Source organism: Patiria miniata, unplaced genomic scaffold, assembly GCF_015706575.1.
Source record: "Patiria miniata isolate m_02_andy unplaced genomic scaffold, ASM1570657v1 HiC_scaffold_29, whole genome shotgun sequence".
NCBI classification, from domain to species: domain Eukaryota; kingdom Metazoa; phylum Echinodermata; class Asteroidea; order Valvatida; family Asterinidae; genus Patiria; species Patiria miniata.
In genome coordinates, this window is record NW_024037068.1 from 5,489,933 (window position 1) to 5,496,462 (window position 6,530).

The following is a 6,530-nucleotide window of genomic DNA, read 5'->3' on the forward strand; positions in this document are numbered from 1 at the left end:
CCCCGGTGGTAAGATGGTCAACATTACCCGCCCCCTTTAGGGTTAATTCGCATCATTAAATATGAATAAATCAGTCTTATGTATATCCCGTTGCTCATAACGTAAATACAATGATTTTTCAAGCTTTGACGTTATAACAATAATTCACATAATTGTAAAAATGCTTAACATTACATTACAAGCGCTGTACACCCTCCGAGCAGTAAGACGGTAATTATATAGTCCACATTATTTTTCCAAATATGGGCATAATGGTTTTTTTTAATTAGGCCAAGCTTCCATGTAATTCTCACCCCTACTATACATCACAAGCCTGTAGACTCCCAATGGCCAGACCCTAGCCACTCCAGAGTAAGGAGTGTTGAAAGACAGAAGCCAAGATGGCGCTCAGTGCCTTTCGGCAGTAATCGGAGATCTTAGTGGCCAGCCCTAAGTGCCGCCGATCCCTTTGTGTCAACACCTCGTGTAGCCCAGAGCTCAGACAGGTTGTAAACAATCCCTGGCCATGTGAATGACCTATATCTTGTGCATGAACAGGCTTGCCAATATTATTGACCTATAAACACATGTGGTGATACAATCCTCCACGTGGTACCACCGTTTGATTTTTTGAAAAGCTGCTTCGAGGGTTAAACAATGCCTAATGTATGAACAAATGTTAATAAATGCATTAACAGGTCTATTAATTAACTGAATCAATTCATTTTACAATTAAATAATATAAAGATATAATAATAATTCATGTATTTTTTAATGCTATATTTTTTAATTCTTAAACAAAACAAACAAATGCATGAATAATTTATAATTAATTAATTTTATTAATTAAATTAATTTATTTCAACAATTAATTAACAAATGTATTATTTACTCTGAAGAGAATCCTGTTGAGCCATAAACACTAAAGTAATAAACAGATGCAAAGTGCATAAATTGTTCACATTACCACCCTTATCTCTGAACCTGCACAAAAGCTCATTAGCATAACACTTACAAAAGACACTTTTAGGAATGTTCTCATGAAGCACAGGGATGGTGCTATTAATCAGAGAATAATCTGCTTTAAGATGTATTATATCTGCATAATTTCCCCCCCCCCAAAAAAAAAAAAAAATTAGTTTAGCGGCTTTGCATAACTAACTGTTCACGATGAGTGCATGGGGAATATCTGGTTTTTACCTACCTGCCGTGCGAGGTGCCCTTTCCCATCGTGACCTTCAACAAGTACTTCCTGTTTCACTTTTTAAGCGGACTGTCCTATCTTCCCCTCTCTAGTATCTTGGTATCACCCAGTAAACGCCAGTAACAACGTTTTGGGAATCTTAAGGCGGTTGTGCAATGCGCGCGCACCTGTTTTGCCTAATATGTACATCGCACATTCAAAGCATTTCCTACTAGTTCCGAAGCAAAATATTCAATGTCTTCTAGTTGTATACAAGATGCAGCAATATTTTTGTGCAATGTCATGGCACCTCTTTTGTGGTATGTAGTACGCGAGGGACTAAAAATGAACCATATTTGATTTGCGGTCGATGACTCGCAGGATATTCGTGGAGTAGCAACACTGGAGAACGCAGATGATTCCAGGGTAGCACCCATAAGAGCCGTTGAAGAACCGCTGAGGGCGTTGAAACCTTTGAAACTTGCCAATGAGTCGATCCTCGTCCCGTTGTCAAACTGGCTGAAAACACCGGGGCGGTCTCCGCCGGATTAACGTTCTAGTAAATGACGTAACGGGCCAACGCGATCGATGTCATTTCCAGTCCGTCTGATGGGCTGGATGGCAGTACTCCTTCAGGCATGGGAAAAAGTGTCGGGTTTCAACGCATAGTCGCCACCAGTCGCAAACTGGAAGGGCTAGAACTCTTTGCCCTCTTTGGTGCTGCCTTGACGTTGCGTGACGACGGGTGCGTTGAAGATCGCTGTGCCCGGTTCACATTAATACGCGGGAGAGAGAGCGCATAACAGTGGCGACAGTGTCCAGGGATTTACCATATTATATTTGGCTAGAGACTCTGCTCACTCTCCGGATTTTCATTAAGATTTTTGTAAGGGATTATTTCTGATGAATTTGGGATCAACTTCATTAATTAAGGAGAGAAAAAAATAGGACAAAGAAGCTGCACCACCTGAGTTAATTGACTGCTTTATTCACATTGACTACCTTGGATCTTCAGGGCACACACCCATCCCAGCCCTTACAGAAGCATTCATTTGTCAATTCCTACACACACAAACATATTAAGATTACAAAAATTAAACATGTATAAATCTTTTACCCACTTTTAATTTTACTTTTTGATCAATGTATTACATTGAAGGAAACTGTCTGAAATTGCAGAATAGTTAACTTTTGACATTTCAAACGCTTTTACATCATACAATAATAAACAAGGTAAGCCCAATTTACCATGCCAACCTTTTAAGTAAAGAAACATTGATCTGTCTTCAAGATATTCAAAGGGGAAGTTCTTCCAAGCTATTATACAGGTCAAAGAATGTTATGCATGTAGACAATTTTTATGGCATATTTTTAAGCATCGATTATTTTTTCAACATCAATAGCTAAATCATTTATTGAGAGCCTCTTTTGAACGAGTGTTTTCTTTGAACCCAAAACAATAAGGGGTCGATAATCACATTCTTGTTTGCCAATTATTGAATTATAAAGGCGAATAAGGCAATTTGAATTGTGAAATAACACCCTACAAATCCTAAAAAAAATGATGTATAATTTTGCCAGATACATTTTTTTAGACACAAAGGATAATGGAAACAAGTTGAGATAATGTTCGAATGTTCTAAACATGGCAAATTCAGTGTGAGGAAATCATCACCGTTTAACAGCTGCAGCAACCTTTCTTTAAAAACCAAAACGTGTATGGTAGAGATTATTAAACGTACATCTTAGTCCCAAAATGAGCCGTATTCTTAAACAATTGACGGCGCTGTAACAATGCTATTTTGTAGGTATAAACAGACGTGTTTCCAAAGTAATTGACGCATGCTTGAATTCTACTTCAAACTTACATGTTTACTATGTTAAAATGTTCGAAGTTAGTTAAGTAGCTAAACTGTATCCATGAACGACATTTTGCTCGCATTTGTACCAAGAAGATGGCGTGATTACAGCGGCGCCCTCGTTGGATAAAACTATTGCCTATTGAGACGTAACTCACTTCCAACTTTGTAATAAAAAGACTTGTTTATACTTCTCTTAACAACTTGGGCACATTACTCTTCGTTCATAAAGCAGAACGTATTTGTTCAAGTTTAGCCTAGTCTCAGGTGCATGCATGTTTTTCCTTCATAGTCTTTTAAAGTTTATGGTTGTGTGGCTTCAAATGCCGCACCCATCGTTAGTTGGCGCCACTCGGATCCTAAAAGCTACTTACATGGTCTGCGCTGCTGCAAGTACACCGATATTCCACCAATACTGGTGAGCTTGTATGTTATAACAATAACAAACAATCATCTCTCTACAATATTACTAGGTCATAACTGTTTATACTTTAGATTAAGTCATTGAGCAAATTGTGGCATTATTTACAGTAAAGTTTCTAAGATAAAATGGAATCGTCAATTTACGTCATGGATTCATTACATTTTGTATGGGTGAGACTGGAACGTTTATTGAATATTGACACAACCCCTATAAAACGTCTGTGATATTTTCAAAATAAAAAAAAAATACCGACCGTGAACTTTAACTTCAGAATAAAATTACAAATAATTTTAATAAATTTTTAGTCAATAGTACGTAAAAAGCTTTTCGACTTTACTTCCAAGTATGTTGTCCTTCGACTAAAACCAAATGCAACACTAACGTAGAAGAAACCACTACGTTTCATTCTTCAAGTAAAACAAAATAACTATACATGTACAGACAAACACTGTAAAATAAGCCTACTCAATGAAACAAAGTGAACGTTATTTAAAGAAGAAAAATGTATCTACAGATTACGCATGATAAGAAGTAAAATGTAAACAATGTATTTATCAGTTCACAGATCATTAAACAAGCTTGAAAATCATGTTTATTGGGCTGTTCGCTTGGTGATCTTGAAATCGCACTTTTTGGCAATTAGATCGCACCCTTTAATTAATGCAATTGTTACACATACCTACATCTGCCAATCCCGTACCGGAGGAAGGATTGGGTTACCCCGGAGGGGGCGGGGCGGAGCCCATTCCATCCTGCCCTCTTCATCCAGACCGTCTACACTCTGCCCCTCCTCCCACATGCTGGTAGCGTCGTCTCTGAAAAGAGGCGGGGTCTCGACAGGAGATGGTATCTGGAGGTTGTCGATGTCTTCGTATTGGGTAGGAGGTACTATGCGGATGGGCTGGGCTTCCAATGGGGGTGTGTTTGTGATGCGGTCTGCATACGTATGGACCACCTGAAGCAAATGCAGCACGTTGAAAAAAAATGTTTTCATGCAAATATTATAAAAATCGCATTTGAAAAAAAATATTGACACCCCTATTTGTCAACACTTAAACTTGCTTAAACATTCCATTTCTGATATGGTTTTACAGGGCAAAGAATCAATTGGCTATCACAAGCATGGAGAAAATGTTGATAAAACGTCTTCGGACTATTCAACCACATGAGCTCAACATCCCAGATGGGAATGACTTAATATTTAAATTTCAGTAAAATCGAATCAGTGATATTATTTTTTACAACTTTAAGGAGTTTATTCATGACTTTTACATTGGCGGCTGGTTGTTGGTTGCCGGTAGATGGCACGTTTCTTTGCTCCTGGGGGTCAGAGAGGACAACAGTCTCCGCTGCCCTGTTGCCTGAAACAAAAAAGCCAGACAAAAAAAAAGAAAACATGAAAATCATCTAAATCGGGAATATTTTCTGTTGAGGTTCAAGGAGTGAGGCAAGCCTCTCAAGCACGTAACGTTTTTAAGGAGTTTGAAGACTTAAAAAAATATATACAAATTAGAGATAAATCGGAAGTGAAACAGGGTGTATAATTTAATTTTTCGGTTAGTGTATATTTTGTACAATTGCGTTATACAATTATACATTTTTTGTCGTAGATATTTCCCACATCTTGTAATGATTTTAAGAGAGTCCTGAAATGGGCATCTTCGTAACACGGCCATAATTTCAAAGTGTTTAAATGGTCAAATTAGCAATACACTTCACTGTCGAAAAGGGTAACTTCCTATGGAAGGCATCATATCTAACAATCAATTTGGAGCAGCTGGATCTAATTTTGTATTGTCAACTGAGAAAATATTTTTTAGAATTTAATTCTAGGAAGAAGCAATTTCCATCCTGACACACCAAAACCAACGTCAAACAATAACGTTCTTTGGCGATCGGACATTATAGTTCGATTGTAACATTCCAAGGACCTGTACGTTTGATATTTCCAATTCTGTTTCAGTTTGGATATGGATATCCCACCATGAAGTACAAACAGCTTTGGCACTCGGGCACAAAGCTTAGTTTACCTGATGGTCCTACGACTGTGTTCAAGCAAGGACTCACAGACGCCGTGGGCCCGTGGGTTCCAGTCCGTGTGTAGTGAATTGCAGGCCTGTAATATCATGTTAGCAAAATATCGGTATAAAATAAAGCTTTCAGAGGCATACCATTAATGTTATTATGATATGTTGCATTTGTTCACCGCCTAAATCCTGCATTCTTGCATAGGGCAGCTTCTTATATATCTTTAACATAATAAGGGTACTAATTTACTGTCTTTCCCAGTTAAATTCTTTTCGTTTTTCGTTTATTGATATGCATGTCAGACTTATTCTGGATTTTATTCTCAAATCTATTGTCTTAATCTGAACCTTTGTCAATGTCTTTTTTTCATATACAATAAACTGTTAATGATGTATACCCGCTCATGTCTCTTTCATTTAATGATTATTCGGTTATGATTTGATATGATCTGATTTCGTATCTGTTTTGATATTTTTTATACACTTTTAAACATTTTAATAGCTAGTTTTTGTCTTGTTACTTATATTCTTTGAAATGTTATGTCCAGGGCCCCGTGGAACCCCACATTATAATTATGCGAACGGGCTACCCTGCTAATAGATCAGAAATAAATATAAAGTAACCGTCATGAGTACATTTAAAAAAAAATAAACTCACAAGACCTGTCTTTTTGTAGGGCCGCCCTTTGCAGGGGGCTAATAGTCTTTTCAAGCAGTTTCAGTGCAATTATCTTACAACAATGAGGTTTGCACCAGATTTCATGAGATCATCGATGTTTGGTGGAGACTAAATGGTTCTGGGGGAACATACAGGCACATTAATTTCACTGTTTCCTTCGGCTTTAAAGAAGTAGTCGTTTGCAACATTGTGTCATCGGTAAGACCTGATATTTGGATTTATTCCAGCACGGAACGTTTCAAATGTGCTGCGATAATGCTTCTATAAAACGTGGGAACAGAACGTGCATACAGGTTGGATAATATCTTCCGAAATAAAGATCATCGAAATTATTTTGCAAAGACCTCTCATGTAAGTGCAAAAAGAAACTGAACTGCAG

The 6,530-nt window shown here is 37.6% G+C and overlaps 1 long non-coding RNA gene across 1 annotated transcript; it reads right to left on the reverse strand.

Moving 5' to 3' along the window:
• Nucleotides 1-4,303: 4,303 nt before the first annotated feature.
• LOC119735655 lies at nucleotides 4,304-5,520 on the reverse strand. The gene is made up of 3 exons (XR_005272200.1): nucleotides 5,476-5,520; nucleotides 4,718-4,806; nucleotides 4,304-4,400 (listed from the first exon to the last, which is right to left on the reverse strand). It is a non-coding gene; the product is annotated as an uncharacterized LOC119735655 (long non-coding RNA).
• Nucleotides 5,521-6,530: the final 1,010 nt, after the last annotated feature.